The sequence below is a fragment of the Thalassophryne amazonica genome, chromosome 6 (genome assembly GCF_902500255.1).
Source record: "Thalassophryne amazonica chromosome 6, fThaAma1.1, whole genome shotgun sequence".
Classification (NCBI taxonomy): Eukaryota; Metazoa; Chordata; class Actinopteri; order Batrachoidiformes; family Batrachoididae; genus Thalassophryne; species Thalassophryne amazonica.
The window spans coordinates 66,106,487-66,129,258 of record NC_047108.1 but is presented as its reverse complement, the minus strand read 5'-3'; the positions used below and the strand labels follow the sequence as shown (position 1 = coordinate 66,129,258).

At 39.1% G+C, this 22,772-nt stretch overlaps 1 protein-coding gene across 4 annotated transcripts in view; it reads right to left on the bottom strand.

Annotated features, from left to right (window-relative positions):
- The window catches only part of si:dkey-151g10.3 (serine/threonine-protein kinase WNK3), a 285,851-nt gene extending 263,572 nt beyond the window's left edge, over positions 1–22,279 (bottom strand). For all 4 annotated transcript variants that reach the window (XM_034172365.1, XM_034172368.1, XM_034172366.1 and 1 more), the window contains exon 1: positions 21,764–22,279. The gene's annotated coding sequence lies outside the window, so the exon portion shown is untranslated. The remainder of the gene's footprint in view (positions 1–21,763) is intronic.
- Between the last annotated feature and the right edge of the window lie 493 nt (positions 22,280–22,772).

Here is a 22,772-nt window from a genome sequence, read left to right as displayed (position 1 = left end):
AAAAGGACCTATACTTTATTGACAGCCCTCGTATATTTAGCATTTGTTCATTGTTCATTCAGTTTTTGAAAGTATCGGATCGGGACTCGGTATCGGCAGACACTAAAAAAATCAGATGACTCGGAATCAGATCGGGGCCAAAAAAAACCTGATCGGGACATCCCTAGTACCGACCACTGCTTCCTCCTTCAGTAAAGATTACTAAACATCAGAGATGTCTGCTGGAGCTGTGCATTTGTGTCCTACCATTCCTGAGCATCCTGCCTGTCATATATAGTGCAGCAGATAAGAGAATATTTAGAGTGGAATCCTGCAAATGGTGATACAAGCATCAAATCTGGCACAAATAATCCATAGCAGCCAGGCTGGGGTCAACTGAAGAATTACATAGGGGTCAAAATTAAAAGATGCGCCAATCATATAGAAAGACTACACCACATTATTTGCCTGATCATAAAGATTCCAAAAAGGTATAGTTTGGACAATCTGTGACTGAATGCTATGGAGTTATGAGGTAAAAGCAGCAAGAATGGTGACAAAGGTCAGTTTCAGTTTGTACAGGGGTCAAAAGTTAAAGTTGCTCCATTAAGTTTGTACCAGCTGTATTGTGCTGAATTTGATGCTTGTATCACCATTTGAAGGACTGTTTCAGTTATGTGCTGCATTAATAAGCCAAAAGAGCATGAACCAGCTGCTGTCTGTTAGCTTAAACATGTGTATATAAGGCCACCTGAATTAAAGGACAAATGCTGCTTTTAGCAACCTGGAACTCATTTCTGGCATAAAATACAGTCATAAGTTTGGTGTGATTAGAAGTCCATAGTTTAAATGACGCGCTCAGTTCAAATCTGAAGCAAACATTTTTCTTCTTCTACTAAGGTGGATTAGAACTTTTTGTGGTACACAGCACAAACTACTGGACAGGAGGAACCCAGCAGTCAATGGGATTCACTGATTTGAAAATGCAGCTCTTTCAACCAGACGTGACATGTCAATCATCTGTGTCCAATCAGATTTCAGGGGAGTCCAGTGAAACCCCAGCCTCCGCTCTAGCTCCATCCATGCCAGGAAGTGTTCAACATTTCCTGTTTCACTGTGACTGAAAAGTTGGCACTTCCTGTTTGAGTGTGAGCTTGCCACTGAGTTCCCACGAGATTCCATAGGATCTCATCTGTCAATCCAGGAAATGTCTGACATTTGAACATTTCCTGTTTTACTGTGGATTTGAAAATGAGCAGTTCCTGTTTAGGACACCCTGTACCATGAGTGAACTTTGCACCGGTGCACGACGCTTCGCTCATATAATCTCTATTTTCTTTTTTGTGGATTCACTGGGCATATGCAACACTGTGATGGCTAGGAAGAGCCCTGAATATTGAACTCCATTATTACGAAAATTACCCATGGACTTCTAATTTATGCTGTTGAAAAGAAAGGTCGATGGGTCTCTCGATAACACAGGAGTGCTGGAGGAGAGCACAGTCAGTCGGTGCTACTGCTTCACACAGGGATGTAGTGCTGCCCTTTGTTTTAAATACACAACAGGTCACAGTGTTCCCCCTAGATTTTTTTCAAACATGGTGGTACTAAAGTTAAGCGATGTGCTCATTATTTATTATTTATGTAATCCTTCCATACTCCTGCAAAGATTAATAGTCAATAAAAAAAATACACAAGGTTCTTTGGGGAAAAATGACAATGACACCGGTGTCTCACGGACCTAATGAGAAAACTGACAAATCAATGAGACAAATGTCTCCTAATATAACGATTTTGATGACACAATTGTATTTTAGTGCAGACAGCCTGGTAAACCATGTCCAAACAAAATGAGGCTGGGTCAGATGTGGCCCACAAATCGCATGTTATCAGCCTTCATTCATGCACTGTACAGTGGCTGACTTATAGTGCATCCGGAAAGTATTCACTCCGCTTCACTTTTTCTACATTTTGTTATGTCACAGCCTTATCACAAAATGGATGAAACTCATTTTTTCCTCAAAATTCTACACACAACATCCCATAATGACAATGTGAAAAAAGGTTGTTTTTGTTTTTGTGACATCATACATGTGGGCATTGAGTTGAAACTGGACATTCAGGCCATCTTGTATAAAATACCAATCGGGAATCACCGTTCAGACAAAAAAAATACCAGGATATGATTTTGTGTCCATATTGTGCACACCCCTAATCAATATAGGTGGGAAAAAAATCATGATTATATATTTTTTCCATAGGTCCCAACTTTATTATAGAATATGATTTCCACCCTTGGGCCACAATATTCATTTTTACTCTTAAATTCTTCCCTTGTTATTTGTCCAAAATATTTTTTTCATAGAATATTATTGTTTTGTTATCTCAGACATATGATAATAAAAAAAATTACCTACATATATTACTGTAAGAATGCATTATGGTACCTGAACTCAGCGATGAAAAATGTCCAATGCTTTACACTACAATGAAACCCACAGTGAATTTTTTCTCCTCATTATCAAGACTCAAAACTGAGAACACAATGAGGTTTTCTGTCCAATCCAGGTCAAGCATTGAAGCATGTAGGTAGCATACAGACTTCTGTTCAGTGACAGAAAATATGTCTTATCTCACCCTGTTTTGTCCGCTTTAGTTTCAGAACTATTCCTTACCAAAAGAACCCTCTAATCAAGTGAGAGAAGGGCTCCTTAAACCTTCAATGGCATCATATTTTCCAGTAGAGTGTAGCAGATATCAATATGCTCTACCAAATGGTTGAGCTGCATGTTGAAGGGTTAATCAGTAAATTATTAATCAGGAATAAAGGTTAGGCCTATGAAAAAAATTGTGTTTCCTGTAACATAAATACAGAAATAAAGTAGGCAGTAAAGCCCGAGCACAGTGGATTTTTTTGTGTACCAGTATGACACCGATATTAGAGAGCAAAAAATTATTGACATATACATTAAAAAATGGCAATGATTCCTGACATTTTGTTATAAAACCCTTATTATAAAGGAATGTAATTGAGGCTTGATATTTTGGGAACTTCCCACTAGTCCTAGGGTTCACTACTTCAAGGGTCCACTAGTCCTAGTATTAAGGAGAGCATGTTGAAGTTATTTTTACATTTATGATAGGCTACATGTTGCACTACAGTAGGTCCAGTAATGTTAAAAAAATGTGACAATAAAAAAAACCATTTAATTATGGTGAATAACCATTATTTGTTGATTTTCAATTCAAAAGATTTATAGACAACAGTACAATTAATGGTGATTAATGGTGGATGTCAACAGAATCATAGGTTTTATTTTTGTAAACTGAACAAAACAGGATCTAGTTTGTTAGCTATTTGAAAGTATTACATTTATTATCAAATAATATAAAGAGGTTAGGACCAGTGGACCCTCGGATCAGTGGACCCTAGGACTAGTGGACCTTCCCCGATATTTTACAGTTTAATCATGAACTTTATTATAAGTAACTATGAATACAACCAGTATCCAACCAAGTTACATCATGCTACTGTCACGCTGCCTTCACTTGGACTGGCAGTTACTTTGTCGCATCACACAGCATTAGCATTACATTTGAAAGTCTGTTGCAGCTAATACGGCCAAGGGGTGAAGGGGGTCCTTGCCATTCTTGATAGCATTGTAAACAATACCAACCTAATTGGCCTCTGCAGGAAAAATGAAGTAATGACACCATTTCCAACAGCCAAAGTGTGTTTTCTTCATTGTTCATTCAGCAAAATAGAAGTTTTCACACCGGAATAAGTATGGCTGTATATGGTCAGCCAACCAATAAGTGGGTCAGGCTCCAGTAGGTAGTAGGTGTTTTTTTTTGTTGTTGTTTGTTTTTGTGGTCTGGTGTGTTGGTGTGTGTCCAGTTCACATTAAGCTTAAATATTTTGGGATATGTTCAATGTTTATTAATTTTGTTTATAACAGCAGTTATTAAACTTACAGTAGTCGAAATTGCTTGTCTATCTATCAACGGCAATTCTCCCTCCTGCATACAGGAAAAAAATTGACCCAGAATACAATGCTTTATCAACATAAATTTTTCCCGTCAGAATTTCCAGTCCCACTGGTTACAATGCTTGATGTCCATGTTTTGTTTTCACACGTGCATGAGAAAGCCACGCAGGTCTATCTGGTTTTGCAAGAGTGTGAGCTTGAAGACTTGGAGAGAAAGCAACATCTATCTTTTTAGCAAGCTCAAAAAGACAGCTATAGTGTGGACACAGGACTTTGAAGTAATTAGTATTGCTAGCTGTTAGTGATGTCTACGCTTACCTGCTTATTGACTCAAAAGACACAAAGGTGACGATGACAACCAAATGTTTAATGACCGTCATGTGGAACTTTGAAATATCAAAAATTATGATGCTCTGTAAAGCCCAAATCAGCATTAGACAGTAGGACGATATTCGCCGTGATTGCTGTGTGCCACGTTAGGTGAAGTAAAATCAGTGGGGATTAGGGATGGGTACTGATAGGATTTTATTGATATCGATGCCATTATCAATTCTGCTTATCAATCCTATTCTTTATCGATTTCCTTATCAATACCTCTTGTGAAGGAGGTTTGTGAAGGAATTTTTTCTATGTCAACAACATTTTATAATATAATAATAAATATGAAATTGGTCACTGGATCCTTGATCTCTGGACACAAATAAAACTAAATAAAAGCCGTACATGGTCACTGGATGCTAGATTTCTAGGACAGGTTCATCCAGTAGTTGGCAAGATCTTATTTAGGACATTTTTTGGTGATTAGGGATGTCCTCTTGTATTGTAATAAACATTCCAGAGAAAGGCAAGAGCTTCTCTCAGAATTTAGAAGAATAGGCCTGTAAGAAGTTTCTGTTGGAAATATTTTAGACACAGGATCAGAGGGGTAGGTGAAATGGAAACTTTATAGTTGTCTAGGTCTCCCTTGTAAAAGATATCTTGATCTCAGTGGGTCTAGCTTGGTTAAATAATAGAGCCCGACCGATATGGATTTTTTGAGGCCAATGCTGATAACGATATTTGGATGAAAAAAATGCTGATAATCGATAAATCGGCTGATTTGCCGATAGCCGATACATCAGCTGATATATATATATTTTTTTAAATGAATAAAATGTTCTTTTTTGGACCCTTAACAAAAAAGGTACGAGCTAAAAGCTGAAGCTTTGTCCTCATATTGATTAACTTTATAACAGAGAAGAATTTTCAAGTTCAAAAAATGCAATCAAGAATTAAACCTTTGTGAAATTAGCAAATACATATCCTTAAAAAGAGTTGTGAAATACATCTGATCTTGTACCTCTTATTGCTGCAACTTAGATATAGGTTCAGGATAAGGATATAGATCCTTATAAACTTACTAGTATGCTTTTGTCAGCTGATCAGTGCAGTGTGACGGCGAACTACGGAGGCCGGTGATGAACACATTTAAGCAGGGATGTAAGCAGCTCTCAGTTGAATGGAGTCAGAGCTCTATCTTCTGGACAAATGGACAACATTTTACATTGCTGACACAAACATTATTTCAGTAATTGTTCTGTTTATGAGAAATTATCTGCGTTCTTTCGGTAAAATTTCGGCCGATAGTGAGTACTTTGAAAAGGGCTTATATCGGCCGATAATATCGGCCGGCCGATATATCGGTCGGGCTCTATTAAATAATATACAAATAATGAATGTTTATGAGTTCAATGGTAGAAATATTTCACCGAATTAAATATTCATTCCATTGAAACATTCATTATTTGTTTTATATAACGGCTAAAATAGATCCTTGTCATTCGATATTATATTAATTTAAAAGGGACTTACATTTTAGTGCATCACTGCTGATTTGACATGAACAATCCAACTTTTAGTACAAAATTCACAAGAGGTATCGATCAGGGAATTGATAAGGAATCGGATCGATAAGCAGAATCGATAATGGCATCGATATCGATAAAATCTTATCAATACCCATCCCTAGTCCAGACCTGTCACCCATTGAAAATGTGTGGTGCATTATGAAGCCCAAAATATGACAACGGAGACCCCGCACTGTTGAACTGAAGTTGTACATCAAGCAAGAATGGGAAAGAATTCCACCTACAAAGCTTCAACATTTGGTGTCCTCAGTTCCCAAACGCTTACTGAGCGTTGTTAGAAGGAAAGGTGATTAACACAGTGGTAAACATACCACTGTCCCAGCTTTTTTGAAACGTGTTGCAGGCATCCACTTCAAAATGAGCAAATATTTGCACAAAATAATAAAGTTTATCAGTTAGAACATTAAATATCTTGCCTTTGTGGTGTATTCAATTGAATACAGGTTGAAGAGGATTTGCAAATCACTGCATTGTTTTTATTTACATTTTACACAACGTCCCAACTTCATTGAAATTGGGGTTGCATTTAATTTACTCATATTTGTTGTCAGTTTGGGTAGCCCACCGGACTAAAACAAAACAAACGTGTTTTTGTCATGGTGAGTGGTCAGAGGTGTCTCTGACCACCTGCTAGCTCCAGTGTAATGTGAACTAAAGAACCAATAAGGAAATCCTTAAGCAAAAAGGCTGTTGAAATCGGTGGATCGAATCATTTCTTATGGATTCTTCACAGCAGCTGGTTTTCGATACCCCTTCCTAGTGGGGATGCGGTTGTATCGCAAGGTATTTCATTCAATTCAGTTTATTTTTATAGTGCTAAATCAAAACATGTCATCCCAAGGCGCTTCACAAAGGTCTAACCTTAGCAACCCACCTGAGCAAGTACATATGAAACAGTGGTAAGGAAAAACTATGTATTTATATTTATAAACTATGAATTTAAAAAGATGGATTTATTATTTGTTACTTAATTTGGTTTACAGTGTACTGTATTAGGAGTATCATGATCACCGGTTGTCCTCGCCTTGTCATTGTCCTTGTCTTCTGTCTGTTAATTGTTGTTGTTGCCATGGTCACTGTTCCATTCTTTTATACTTGAGCAATTTTTGAGTTCTGCTTTACTTTCTCTTCACTAATCTTGTGGTTGGTATTTTATTTATGTTATGCCTTACATTATACAACCCCTGGCAAAAATTATGGAATCACCGGCCTCGGAGGATGTTCATTCAGTTGTTTAATTTTATAGAAAAAAGCAGATCACAGACATGACACAAAACTAAAGTCATTTCAAATGGCAACTTTCTGGCTTTAAGAAACACTATAAAAAATCAGGAAAAGAAAATTGTGGCAGTCAGTAAGGGTTACTTTTTTAGACCAAGCAGAGGGAAAAAAATATGGAATCACTCAATTCTGAGGAAAAAATTATGGAATCATGAAAAACAAAAGAATGTTTCCAACACATCACTAGTATTTTGTTGCACCACCTCTGGCTTTTATAACAGCTTGCAGTCTCTGAGGCATGGACTTAATGAGTGACAAACAGTACTCTTCATCAATCTGGCTCCAACTTTCTCTGATTGCTGTTGCCAGATCAGCTTTGCAGGTTGGAGCCTTGTCATGGACCATTTTCTTCAACTTCCACCAAAGATTTTCAATTGGATTAAGATCCGGACTATTTGCAGGCCATGACATTGACCCTATGTGTCTTTTTGCAAGGAATGTTTTCACAGTTTTTGCTCTATGGCAAGATGCATTATCATCTTGAAAAATGATTTCATCATCCCCAAACATCCTTTCAATTGATGGGATAAGAAAAGTGTCCAAAATATCAACGTAAACGTGTTCATTTATTGATGATGTAATGACAGCCATCTCCCCAGTGCCTTTACCTGACATGCAGCCCCATATCATCAATGACTGTTGAAATTTACATGTTCTATTCAGGCAGTCATCTTTATAAATCTCATTGGAACGGCACCAAACAAAAGTTCCAGCATCATCACCTTGCCCAATGCAGAGTCGAGATTCATCACTGAATATGACTTTCATCCAGTCATCCACAGTCCACGATTGCTTTTCCTTAGCCCATTGTAACCTTGTTTTTTTCTGTTTAGGTGTTGATGGCTTTCGTTTAGCTTTTCTGTATGTAAATCCCATTTCCTTTAGGCAGTTTCTTACAGTTCGGTCACAGACGTTGACTCCAGTTTCTTCCCATTCGTTCCTCATTTGTTTTGTTGTGCATTTTCGTTTTTTGAGACATATTGCTTTAAGTTTTCTGTCTTGACGCTTTGATGTCTTCCTTGGTCTACCAGTATGTTTGCCTTTAACAACCTTCCCATGTTGTTTGTATTTGGTCCAGAGTTTAGACACAGCTGACTGTGAACAACCAACATCTTTTGCAACATTGTGTGATGATTTACCCTCTTTTAAGAGTTTGATAATCCTCTCCTTTGTTTCAATTGACATCTCTCGTGTTGGAGCCATGATTCATGTCAGTCCACTTGGTGCAACAGCTCTCCAAGGTGTGATCACTTCTTTTTAGATGCAGACTAACGAGCAGATCTGATTTGATGCAGGTGTTAGTTTTGGGGATGAAAATTTACAGGGTGATTCCATAATTTATTCCTCAGAATTGAGTGAGTCCATATTTTTTTCCCTCTGCTGGGTCTAAAATAGTAACCGTTACTGACTGCCACAATTTTTTTTCTTGATTTCTTAAAGTGTTTCTTAAAGCCAGAAAGTTGCCATTTGAAATGACTTTAGTTTTGTGTCATGTCTGTGATCTGCTTTTTTTCTACAAAATTAAACAACTGAATGAACATCCTCCAAGGCTGGTGATTCCATAATTTTTGCCAGGGGTTGTAGTCACTGAGGATTCTTTGTCATTTGATGTTTCACTCTCTCTGTTAATCTGTTTCTGTGTGTGTTTGTGGTCCTGCCATCTAGTGCACCTCACAGTTGTTCTGAGTTACAATTACGACATCAATCACTTATCTCCTCATTACAGATGAAGACAAAATGATTAGCCACCCTATGAAATTTAATGTTTTCTTCAAAATTTTCCCAAGTGCTTTTTTAACACAGAAAGGAATTTTCAACACAGTATTTCTAAACACCCTAATTTTATTTTGGATGCTTACATTATTTTACTTTGCACACAGAAACAAAATTATTGCACAAAAACCAACGTACATTTCATTAGTCACCATTTCTCTGAATAGACTGTACTTTCTTAGTGTGCATGCTCAGTAGTGAGTAAATCTCAGATGACTACGCGTGAACTTCAACCTCTGCTGTCGGCATAGGGTGCGTTAAGTGCCTATTCATCCAAAACACATATGAGGAGCTGCTCTCCTCCTGCAGCTTATTTCACAGGGCGCTGTTGTACTATGATTGCCCATGATCCAATAAAGTCCTAAAAACAGGATGGAACAGCTCAATCTGGCTTGCCTCCTAACAGGAGAGTTTATATAAGGCAGATCTGGCAACCCGCCCAAAAACCAAAGTAAAGAACTGCACCCTTGGCCATAAGTTCCGTGGCTTATAGTGCGCCTTTTACTTTTTCTAAACACTTGAAAAATATTGAGTTGGTGGTTTCTTTTCATGACGACTGAAGCAGTATACTTTAATGTTTTGAGGAATTAATGGAACGTGGTGTTATTATGGCGAGCTGCCTGACAACACTTGTTGATGGAAGGCTTTCCACCCCAAACACAGCTATTATTTGTGCGATGCACGTTGATTCAAGACATTAAATGTAGTGTCATACAAGCTCTTTTTACTGCTGTAATACTGAATGATTTTCACAAATAAAGCTGTGACCAAAATGTGCCCATAGTGCGTACAGGATTACAGCTGACGCCACCAATGTTATCTGTTAAACATTGTCTTATTGTTCTGATTATCACATCTGGGACATGTTTAAGGGACTTTGTCCACCTTTCTTTGGGCACGTTACAGGCATTTGTCATAGTGTTATCCATAAATGGATAGTCATGTCCGTGTAGTTACACAGAGCCAGCATGTCCACATTAAAGGACATGTCTCACGTTTTTAACGTCCCAGTTAATAAGACAACATAAAAGTACTCATGATTATAAGTGTCTCTGCACACGTGCTAATAATTATTGATCGCTAATGCATTTTATTCCTCTCACTCTGAGCATTAGCAGGTGCATTTCCGAAAAAATTTTCACCCGAGAATTCTCTCGATTTTTCAGTGTGTACAACATCCTTATTAGCCAAACAGAAACCTCCCAATGACTGACAGAGGGAAAAAATAAAGCCGTTCTAAATGTGATGGAAATGTGAACAATCCTATGTGATCCTAAGACACATCAATTTCTAATTTAATACATAGAAATTTCATATCCTACAGGTCAATGACCTCTAGCTGACCCCAGGGGTCAAACTGCGAATGCCTCCACATCTTAAATCCAGTGGTGGGCACAGATAACCAAAAAATTAACTTCGATAACAGATAATCAGATAACTTAAAAGTTATCTTTGATAAAGATAAACCACCCAAAAATGTATCGGAAGTTAAAAATAACCGATAAATTCCAGCATTGTCTCTGGTACACTTGCAACTACTAACAAGCTGATTTTGAGTTTTAACACCACGATCACTTTGGAAGCATCAAAAGCGACAACAGACCCAAACAATGAGTCAGCACTTCTGTCTTTGAGTATCCTGCCCACTCCTGGAAGCTCCTGTTGACTACATGGCTTCCAGCGCAGACGCAAGCTGAGAAGCGCTATGAAGCTCACCTCTCTGTTCAATCACAATGATGCCGTGAGGCGGAGGAGGTCTTGGAAAATAAAGCAATGCTGAGTTATGGTTTGGTGTATAAATAAAATGAATACTGATAGAATAACTGTCAATTCTGTCATTTGTACAAAGTTAAAATATAACATATATCTTTTAATGTTGAATAATGCACTAATTCTGTGTACGAGTGTGTACACAGAAAAAAAAATTCTGATGGAAAAAAAGTCCTTTTCATTCCGCCATTTCCAGACAATGAAAATCCAACGAGGGGGCGGGACCACTCCTTCCCAAGGCGTGCTCACAGGCAAATGACGTAACCGACAGGCGTGGAAAAACTCACGCATACGCACGAGGGTTCAAGCATGTCTGACATAAAAACATATGAATGAAATCCATATAGTTTTTGAAAAAAATAAAAAGGGCCGTTACTTTATTGACAGACCTCGTATACCTTTCTACCATAGTAATAATGAGTAACATTCCTCTGCTAACTGAGGTAGGATGTGGCCAGAATCCTGATGACTTGCTCCCACACCCCAAAAAACACACTACATAAAAAGCCAATTCAACATCATCAACACACTGTCACTGTGACTGTGTATGTGATCTATTATCTTTTGCCCTGAAAGTAGTTTCTCTAGTTTCTGCCACAAGAGGGTTTGATGGGCTTGCACAGCCACTGGTGTGCGCAAATAGTTGTAGCAACAAGTGTACGAGGCATTGGAAGCAGCTACAAAATTACACGGTTTGCATACGACTCCTGTTTCATGCGAACTTAATGTGTAATTCAACCAAATTCGCACTGTGTGAAGGGGCCCAAAAACATTTTCTACATACTCAAAAGATCTGTTTCTCTCAATAATGTTCACAAATCTGTTTAAATCTGTGTTAGTGAGGACTTCTCTTTTGCCAAGATAATCCATCCCACCTCACAGGTGTGGCATATCAAGATGCTGATTAAACAACATGATTATTGCACAGACGCCTTAGGCTGGCCACTCTGAAATGTTCAGTTTTATCACACAGCACAATGCCACAGATGTTGCATGTTTTGAGGGAGTGTGCAATTGGCATGCTGACTGCAGGAATTTCCACCAGAGCTGTTGCCCGTGAAGTGAATGTACATTTCTCTACCATAAGCCGTATCCAAATGAGTTACAGAGAATTTGGCAGTACATCCAACCGGCATCACAACCACAGATGACATGTATCTACACCAGTCCAGGGCCTTCACATCCAGCATGTTCACCTCCAAGATGGTCTGAGACCAGCCACCTGGACAGCTCCTGCAACAATGGGTTTTCAGAACCAAAGAATCTCTGCACAAACTGTCAGAAACTGTCTCAGGGAAGCTCATCTGCATGTTTGTCATCCTCATCAGGGTCTCAACGTGACTGCAGTTCATCGTTGTAACTGTCGTGAGTGGGCAAATGCTCACATTTAATGGTGTCTGGCACGTTGGAGAGGTTTTCTGGTCACGGATGAATACCAGTTTTCATTGTCAGGGATGAAAGTGGTGAGAAAAAAAAAACTGAAATCCAACCCTGATTTTCCGTCAATTCATATTCTTTCAAAAGCTGTTTGTCAAATTTGACTTTTGATAAGTAAAAAAATACATGTGTCAATTATTGTAGGGTGTGCTGAGGTTGGTTTTAGGATGATTCCTTTTTATGCACATCCTGCTATGATTTCCCTTTAAATTCACATCCCACTCTGATAAATCAACATGGCTACTACATGCATGGTGGCCATATTGATTTTATTTTCTGCCTTATAAATCTTAAAAATTCCTTGTTGTGTGGGTAAGCGGTTTGCTGATGTCAACGTTGTGGATCGAGTGGCCCATGGTGGTGGTAAGGTTATGTATGTTACGGACAACAAACACAGGTGCATCTTATTGATTGCATTTTGAATGCACAGAGATACCATGACAAGATCCCGAGACCCACTGTTGTGCCATTCATCCACGACCATCACCTCATGTTGCAGCATGACAATGTACTGCCCCATGTTGCAATGATGTGTACACAATTCCTGGAAGCTGAAAACATCCCAGTTCTTGCATGGCCAGCATAATCACGGGACATGTCACCCACTGAACATATTTGGGATGCTCTGGATTGGTGTATACGACAGTGTGTTCCATCAACTTCACACAGCCATTGAAAAGGAGTGGACCAACATTCAATAGCCACAATGAACAACCTGAGCAACTCTATGCGAAGGAGATGCACTATGTGAGGCAAATGGTGATACTGACTGGCATTCTGACCCCCCGACACCCCCAATAAAGCAAAACTGCAAGGTTCAGAGTCGCCTTTTTATTGTGGTCAGCCTAAGGCACACCTGTGCTGTGCAATAATCATGCTGCCTAATTAGCATCTTGATAAGTCACACCTGTGAGGTGGGATGGATTAGCTTGGTAAAGGAGTAGTGCTTACCAACACAGATTTAAACAGATTTGTGAACAATATTTGAAATAGGGCTTTAGTGTATGCAGAAAATGTTTCATATCTTTTAGTTCAGCTAGTGAAAAATGAGAGCAAAAACAAAAGTGTTGCATTTATATTTTTTGTTCGGTGTATATCCAAATAAACCCAGACAAATGTTTGATCTGTCTATATTACAGTGCTACCACATAGCTCCGATGATTCATAATGTGTCATAATGTGAAGTACAGCATACTGATTATCATTATTATCATTATCATTATTAACCATAGTCAATTGTCTTCCGGGGGCCAGAGCAGGCGACATTGAAGGAAATTTCCCTGTTGGTAAATGATATAATATTGATCAACATATTGATTTATTCTGCCTTACAGAAACCTGGTACAGCAGGATGAATATGTTAGTTTAAATGAGTCAACACCCCCGAGTCACACTAACTGTCGAATGCTCGTAGCACGGGCCGGGGCGAGGATTAGCAGCAATCTTCCATTCCAGCTTATTAATTAATCAAAAACCCAGACAGAGCTTTAATTCATTTGAAAGCTTGACTCATAGTCTTGTCCATCCAAATTGGAAGTCCCAAAAGCCAGTTTTATTTGTTATTATCTATCGTCCACCTGGTCGTTACTGTGAGTTTCTCTGTGAATTTTCAGACCTTTTGTCTGACTTAGTGCTTAGCTCAGATAAGATATTATAGTGGGCGATTTTAACATCCACACAGATGCTGAGAATGACAGCCTCAACACTGCATTTAATCTATTATTAGACTCTATTGGCTTTGCTCAAAAAGTAAATGAGTCCACCCACCACTTTAATCATATCTTAGATCTTGTTCTGACTTATGGTATGGAAATAGAAGACTTAACAGTATTCCCTGAAAACTCCCTTCTGTCTGATCATTTCTTAATAACATTTACATTTACTCTGATGGACTACCCAGCAGTGGGGAATAAGTTTCATTACACTAGAAGTCTTTCAGAAAGCGCTGTAACTAGGTTTAAGGATATGATTCCTTCTTTATGTTCTCTAATGCCATATACCAACACAGTGCAGAGTAGCTACCTAAACTCTGTAAGTGAGATAGAGTATCTCGTCAATAGTTTACATCCTCAGTGAAGACAACTTTGGATGCTGTAGCTCCTCTAAAAAAGAGAGCTTTAAATCAGAAGTGCCTGACTCCGTGGTATAACTCACAAACTCGTAGTTAAAGCAGATAACCCGTAAGTTGGAGAGGAAATGGCGTCTCACTAATTTAGAAGATCTTCACTTAGCCTGGAAAAAGAGTCTGTTGCTCTATAAAAAAAGCCTCTGTAAAGCTAGGACATCTTTCTACTCATCACTAATTGAAGAAAATAAGAACAACCCAGGTTTCTTTTCAGCACTGTAGCCAGGCTGACAAAGAGTCCAGAGCTCTATTGAGCTGAGTATTCCATTAACTTTAACTAGTAATGACTTCATGACTTTCTTGCTAACAAAATTTAACTATTAGAGAAAAAATTACTCATAACCATCCAAAGACGTATCGTTATCTTTGGCTGCTTTCAGTGATGCCGGTATTTGTTAGACTCTTTCTCTCCGATTGTTCTGTCTGAGTTATTTTCATTAGTTACTTCATCCAAACCATCAACATGTTTATTAGACCCCATTCCTACCAGGCTGCTCAAGGAAGCCCTACCATTATTTAATGCTTCGATCTTAAATATGATCAATCTATCTTTGTTAGTTGGCTATGTACCACAGGCTTTTAAGGTGGCAGTAATTAAACATTACTTAAAAAGCCATCACTTGACCCAGCTATCTTAGCTAATTATAGGCCAATCTCCAACCTTCCTTTTCTCTCAAAAATTCTTGAAAGGGTAGTTGGAAAACAGCTAACTGATCATCTGCAGAGGAATGGTCTATTTGAAGAGTTTCAGTCAGGTTTTAGAATTCATCATAGTACAGAAACAGCATTAGTGAAGGTTACAAATGATCTTCTTATGGCCTCGGACAGTGGACTCATCTCTGTGCTTGTTCTGTTAGACCTCAGTGCTGCTTTTGATACTGTTGACCATAAAATTTTATTACAGAGATTAGAGCATGCCATAGGTATTAAAGGCACTGCGCCGCGGTGGTTTGAATCATATTTGTCTAATAGATTACAATTTGTTCATGTAAATGGGGAATCTTCTTCACAGACTAAAGTTAATTATGGAGTTCCACAAGGTTCTGTGCTAGGACCAATTTTATTCACTTTATACATGCTTCCCTTAGGCAGTATTATTAGACGGTATTGCTTAAATTTTCATTGTTACGCAGATGATACCCAGCTTTATCTATCCATGAAGCCAGAGGGGACACACCAATTAGCTAAACTGCAGGATTGTCTTACAGACATAAAGACATGGATGACCTCTAATTTCCTGCTTTTAAACTCAGATAAAACTGAAGTTATTGTACTTGGCCCCACAAATCTTAGAAACATGGTGTCTAACCAGATCCTTACTCTGGATGGCATTACCCTGACCTCTAGTAATACTGTGAGAAATCTTGGAGTCATTTTTGATCAGGATATGTCATTCAAAGCACATTTAAACAAATATGTAGGACTGCTTTTTTGCATTTACGCAATATCTCTAAAATCAGAAAGGTCTTGTCTCAGAGTGATGCTGAAAAACTAATTCATGCATTTGTTTCCTCTAGGCTGGACTATTGTAATTCATTATTATCAGGTTGTCCTAAAAGTTCCCTTAAAAGCCTTCAGTTAATTCAAAATGCTGCAGCTAGAGTACTGACGGGGACTAGAAGGAGAGAGCATATCTCACCCATATTGGCCTCTCTTCATTGGCTTCCTGTTAATTCTAGAATAGAATTTAAAATTCTTCTTCTTACTTATAAGGTTTTGAATAATCAGGTCCCATCTTATCTTAGGGACCTCGTAGTACCATATCACCCCAATAGAGCCCTTCGCTCTCAGACTGCAGGCTTACTTGTAGTTCCTAGGGTTTGTAAGAGTAGAATGGGAGGCACAGCATTCAGCTTTCAGGCTCCTCTCCTGTGGAACCAGCTCCCAATTCAGATCAGGGAGACAGACACCCTCTCTACTTTTAAGATTAGGCTTAAAACTTTCCTTTTGCTAAAGCTTATAGTTAGGGCTGGATCAGGTGACCCTGAACCATCCCTTAGTTATGCTGCTATAGATGTAGACTGCTGGGGGGTTCCCATGATGCACTGTTTCTTTCTCTTTTTGCTCTATATGCACCACTCTGCATTTAATCATTAGTGATCGATCTCTGCTCCCCTCCACAGCATGTCTTTTTCCTGGTTCTCTCCCTCAGCCCCAACCAGTCCCAGCAGAAGACTGCCCCTCCCTGAGCCTGGTTCTGCTGGAGGTTTCTTCCTGTTAAAAGGGAGTTTTTCCTTCCCACTGTAGCCAAGTGCTTGCTCACAGGGGGTCGTTTTGACCGTTGGGGTTTTACATAATTATTGTATGGCCTTGCCTTACAATATAAAGCGCCTTGGGGCAACTGTTTGTTGTGATTTGGCGCTATATAAAAAATTGATTGATTGATTATTATATATTTATACATGGTATATAATACCAGTACACAGAATACAGAATCTATATATAAAACCTAGAAATGGACAGGTCTCAGTCTGTATAAAAACCTAGAAATGGACAGGTCTCTGTCTGTGTTCTCTGTTCAATATCCATTCAAGTTTTGTTCATCTTTCCATGCGAGATACTCATTAGTATCTAGGGCTGCAGCTATCGAATATTTTTGGAATCGAATATTCTATCGATTATTTTATCGATTAATCGGATAAAAAGTACCTTTGTGTTTTTAAACAATATCAGTAGTGGCAGGGCTCTCCCTAAAGCAGTAGCACAATGTTTCTGTGCCATCATGCAGATTTTTAAGTTTAGGGTGTTCCCTCTCTCTGTTTTGCCGGGTTATAAATTTTTTCATATTAAGAGTTTTAGAGCTTTGCCAAACCATAAGCCCAGGGAGTCTGTGAAATCTTCAGTGTGCATTCTTTTTTTTCCTTCTTATTGCATATTTCATTTGCATTTTTTATTACTGTGATTTATTCAGTGTTTAGTGTATATTTATACATGCCGTACAGGGTGTAACTCAAACCAAAGTCAAATACTTTGTTTTCTGTGGATACTTGGCAAATAACACAGCCTTTGAAAAACGGCTGTGGATTGCAGCATTTCCACAAAAGCTGCCTGTTAATTAAAAACTCTTACCAAATCTGAATTAAAGCTTTTTTTAATCATTAAAAATGACGCATTTAAAGTGCGCATTCTTTCACTTCATCTTGCGAAGGTGGAGAAAGGCTAGTGAAGCAAAATGCGTTTTTTTTAAAAATATATACAAACACACTGCTTCACTTTAAATGCACAATAAGTCCATTTCAGACAATCCTTTCTCTTAAAAGGCTTTATTTTACCCAGCGTGTGGCTTTGCAAAGTTGTAGCATCGCCTGCTACATTGATTAGCTCTATGGTCTTCGTCTGTATTTTTTCGTGGGAGCGTTACAGCACCACATACAGGTCTGGCGTATGTACTACAGCTTTAAATGAAGCCTCAGAGCAAAGAATTTGCCTCAAACACTTTTTGTAATCGAATTATTCGAATTACTCGATGAATCGTTTCAGCCCTATTAGTATCTATATTCAGTGAAAAGGAACACTTGCTTGTTGCTGGTATCTTGTTTTACCAAACTTCTGACAGTTGTAACAGATGGGGAATTGTCAACTGACAACCATCACTTCTTCATAGAATGAATGAATGAATTTATTTACTCAGCAGACAGATGAACAACAACAAATACAAAAACAAAAATCATAAAAAGAACAACGTACAGTGAACCCATGTGGCCGAAAGGGTGAAGGCAGAAGCAAAGCTTGTAAATACCCACCCCTTATACCATAAAAAATAAAGAATGGATACATATATAAATATATATGCTCATAACAACAATACAAAAGAAATGTGCACAAACAATATAACTTAAACAATGCACTAAAATTTCAAAGCACCACCAAACAAGCAATAATGCACAATCCCAAGCATAATGACAAAATTGGTAAAACTAATTCTTCAAACTATAACGGGTAAATATATTATTTTTGTAAAGCCTTTTAAAGCCAACTAAGTTACCAAATAATTTAATATTATCAGGACAGTTATTCCAAATATTAACACTTTTAAGGGAAACACAATTACTTTTTACAGCAGTTTGGTTCTTTAATTTCTCAAATAATAATGTTCCTCTCAAATTGGATTCGTTGGCTCACAATACTGTTTATTACTGATCATTCTTATAGCTTTCTTTGCAACAGAAATATTGGATTAGTATTAGTTCTATATGTATTTCCCAAACCTCAACACAGTATGTCATATATGGAACAAGTAATGTATGATACAAAATGGTTAATGAAAGTTGGGAGAGGAAATCTTGTGTTTTATGCAGAATTGCAATGGCTTTTGACATTTTAGATTAACATAATTAATATGTGTTTTCTACCTTAAGTTATCATCAATATAAACACCAAGAAATTTTGAATCTGTTACAATTTCAATATTATGTAATAATACATTTCTGCTTAAGTTCCTGGACTTATATTCCCAAATATGATACAATTATTTTTACCAAAATTTGTTTGAATCCAACCATTGTTTAAATTTCTGTAATTCATTCTCCATCGTGTCCAAGAGCTGTCCCAAATGATCCCCACTACCAAAACACAGTCGTATTATCAGCAAATAAAATACAACTTGCAGACTTGGAATCAAACATATATCATTAATATAAAAAAGAAACAGCAATGACCCAAGGACTGAACCCTGAAGCACCCCACATGTAATCTTCAAAGAATTCAGAATTTCATAAGCCTCCCATTTGTCTTCTTTAGTTAGTACTACGGGGGCATTTGTAGTATGAGTGCATATACATACAGCCACAAGTTCTTTCTTTCCACTTCTCACCTATTTTTGTAGCCCTGTTTTTTTTTCTTTCAAAATGTTGACTTTCCAGCGCTCAAAAATGTCAATATTTATATGCTGTATATGCTTATAGTGTATTTTGAATAGCTGTGAAACTTTGACAAGGCCCAGCATGCACCCATGCAGACGGAGATACTGAACTGGCTTCTTTAAAATTTGTGAGAGTCAGATTCAGACAGCATGCTGTATATACCCCCAAATCTATGGACTGAAGTGTACATACTCCCTTTCTGTGTGGAGTTTGCATGTTCCTCCCCGTGCCTGTGTGGGTTTCCTCCCACAATCAAAAAAAATGTTATTTCGGGGTCTGCTCCTTTCTTTGCCCTTGACCAAGGAAGAGTCTCTACATCTGGAGTTGGTCCCCGGGGCACCAGAGTGGACTGCCCACTGCTCCTAGTGGTTAGATTGTTGTCTAACTGTAATTAGTATGAATATGTATGAATATACGCGGGCTGTCAATACAAGTAACGGTCCTTTTATTTTTTTCAAAAACTATATGGATTTCATTCATAGTTTTACGTCAGACATGCTTGAACCCTCGTGCGCATGCGTGAGTTTTTCCACGCCTGTCGGTGACGTCATTCGCCTGTGAGCACTCCTTGTGGGAGGAGTCATCCAGCCCCTGTCGGAATTCCTTTGTCTGACAAGTTGCTGAGAGACTGGCGCGTTGTTTGATCAAAATTTTTTCTAAACCTGTGAGACACATCGAAGTGGACACGGTTCGAAAAATTAAGCTGGTTTTCAGTGAAAATTTTAACGGCTGATACGAGATTTTGAGGTGATTCTGTCGCTTTAAGGACTTTTCACGGTGCGAGACGTCGTGCAGCGCTCTCAGGGCGGCGGTCATCAGCCTGTTCAAGCTGGAAAACCTCCACATTTCAGGCTCTATGATCCAGGACGTCGTGAGAGAACAGAGAAGTTTCAGCAAGAAGTCGGTTTCAGCATTTTATCCGGATATTCCACTGTTAAAGGAGATTTTTTTAATGAAAGACGTGCGGACGGATCCGCGCGTCGAGACGCAGCCGACGCGGTGCGACGGCACAGGAAAAACACCTCCGTGTTGATAACCATTTGTAAAATCCAGGCGGCTTTTGATGGCTTTCAGTGGAGTGAGTATATGAGAAATTGTTTAACAGGCAGGACATGTTCCAACTTGTCCTAAGGCTTTCAACAGAGGTGTTTTTCCTGTGGCGGAGCGTCGCGGCGGCTGCGTCCCGACGCGCGGACCCGTCCGCACGTCTTTCATTAAAAAAATCTCCTTTAACAGTGGAATATCCGGATAAAATGCTGAAACCGACTTCTTCTGAAACTTCTCTGTTCTCTCACGACGTCCTGGATCAATAGAGCCTGAATGTGGAGGTTTTCAGCTTGAACAGGCTGATGACGCCGCCTGAGAGCGCTGCGTGACGTCTCGCACCGTGAAAAGTCCTTAAAGCGACGGTATCACCTCAAAATCTCTCATCAGCCGTTAAAATTTTCACTGAAAACCAGCTTAATTTTTCGAACCGTGTCCACTTCGATGTGTCTCACAGGTTTAGAAAAAAATTTGATCAAACAACACGCCAGTCTCTCAGCAACTTCTCAGACAAAGGAATTCCGACGAGGGGCTGGACGACTCCTCCCACAAGGAGTGCTCACAGGCGAATGACGTCACCGACAGGCATGGAAAAACTCACGCATGCGCACGAGGGTTCAAGCATGTCTGACGTAAAAACATATGAATGAAATCCATATAGTTTTTGAAAAAAATAAAAAGGACCGTTACTTTATTGACAGCCCTCGTACAATGACAATAAAGGCCCTTCTTCTTCCAGATTAAAAATCATGTGTTTGGTGTCAAACCCTTGGAACCACTGTGACAGAAGCTAATGGATGTTGTAATAAATAAACAAACTTGCATAACAAACTCTTCTCTGACACAAGGACCATTTCCCAAATGTTGATAACCATCAACAATCTTTTTAAGTTATACTGCACAAAAAAGGACGTAGTGCTGATCCTATAATCTGCTCTCAGATGATCGATTGTTGCAGCCCTGACAAAGTGAATGATGTGAGAGGAGGAAAGGCAGTTCCCTCCCACGTTTTGTATACACCGTCTCTCCCAGTGGACCCACTGCATTACTGTGTTATGAAAGTCATAAAAGCATCAGCGCAGGGATGCTTCCCACTGTGGGATTCAATATGACACAAACACTGTTCATAATATCCAACAGGTGTACATCATTTTCCTAAAACATGCACTGTGCACAGCCTGTTTTAAGGAGTAGCCCGACCTGACTGGGCTGAAAAAGCAAAATGAGACATCTGTATGATATTTCTAGGCTACAGTATGCGTAGGGCTGATGCTGTGAAGTACAGCTACTGGCCAGCTGAAAGATCAGCTGACTTGAGAAACGTCAGGCAAGAAAATACAATGTGGTCAAGAAATAATTAGTGGTGTGACAGACGATTAAGACATCATCAATGAAAATGCTAAATCCTGATGGTCAAGTGGTCAGAGTGCAGGCGTTTAACAAATGGAGCAAATAATTGGTAAACACTTGGTGTTGAGGGCCTGGAAATATGCACTCGACTAAAGTGTTTTGGCACAAAATAATGTTTTTGAGAATAGAAAACGAAGGGACAAGACTGCTGCAATTCCACCAACACAACAGTGGACAAACACTCACCTGAATGCACCATCTCTCCTCCGGTCGAGCGATGACTTGGAACAAACGAGCTGCTTTTACTCCAGATGGCTGCTAGCTTACTCAATAAGGTCCAGCCCATCGGTTTTAAGCGCCATCTCGCTATGTTCAACGGTTATTACGCCAACAAAACCACTGTACACGGCTTTAAAATATATAACATTTATAAAATATAAATATTTTTAAAAAGAGAAGAGGGGAGCGTGTCTTTTTACGAAAATCCAGTGTCGTCGAGTTTCGTTCCGCGTGAGACAGACAGCTCTTAATTGTCTACGTGCTCCACTTCAGACGATGCTTGGCTTTTCACGTTTCCACACACGGTGCTCGGTTTGTCGGCTCCAATCTGTGCGAGTGGCCATTCATCTGTTTTCCCGAAAAATACCATTAACTTATTTTACATCATTTACAGCGCGCAGCTCCGAGCGTTTGCAGCAGGTTCGCGTGCCGTGTGGGGAGGGCTCGCGAGCCGCCACGAGCTCCCTCAACATCATTCCGCAGTGCCACAGATCCGCCGCTAGAGGGCGGCAAGGCAGCATAGCGTGGAAATGTTACTGTAGTGGTGCCTTCCCGTGTTCCTTGAAAATTTCCCTTTCAGCACTGTAACCAAATAAAGGACAACCTCACTTTCGTTGTTTTTGCGCCTTGCATAGCAGGACAGCATGACATATTGCCTCCTTATTGTAGTGTAGTAGGTAATATGAAATATTATTATAATACAGCAGTTACATTATTAGTACTAATGGTGAATAAAATGGCAAATGGACTGTATTTATATAGCGCTTTTCCATGTGTATCAGATGCTCAAAGCCCTTTGCAATTATGAGACAAAACACACACACAATACCAGGGTGCTGCCATGCAAAATGCTCACTGCACACCGCGAGCAGCTTGGGGATTAAGTACCTTGCCCAAGGGTCCCTTGTGATTTTCCAGTCACGCTGGGATTTGAACTGAGGATCCTCTGCTCTAAAACCCAACGATTAACCACTAG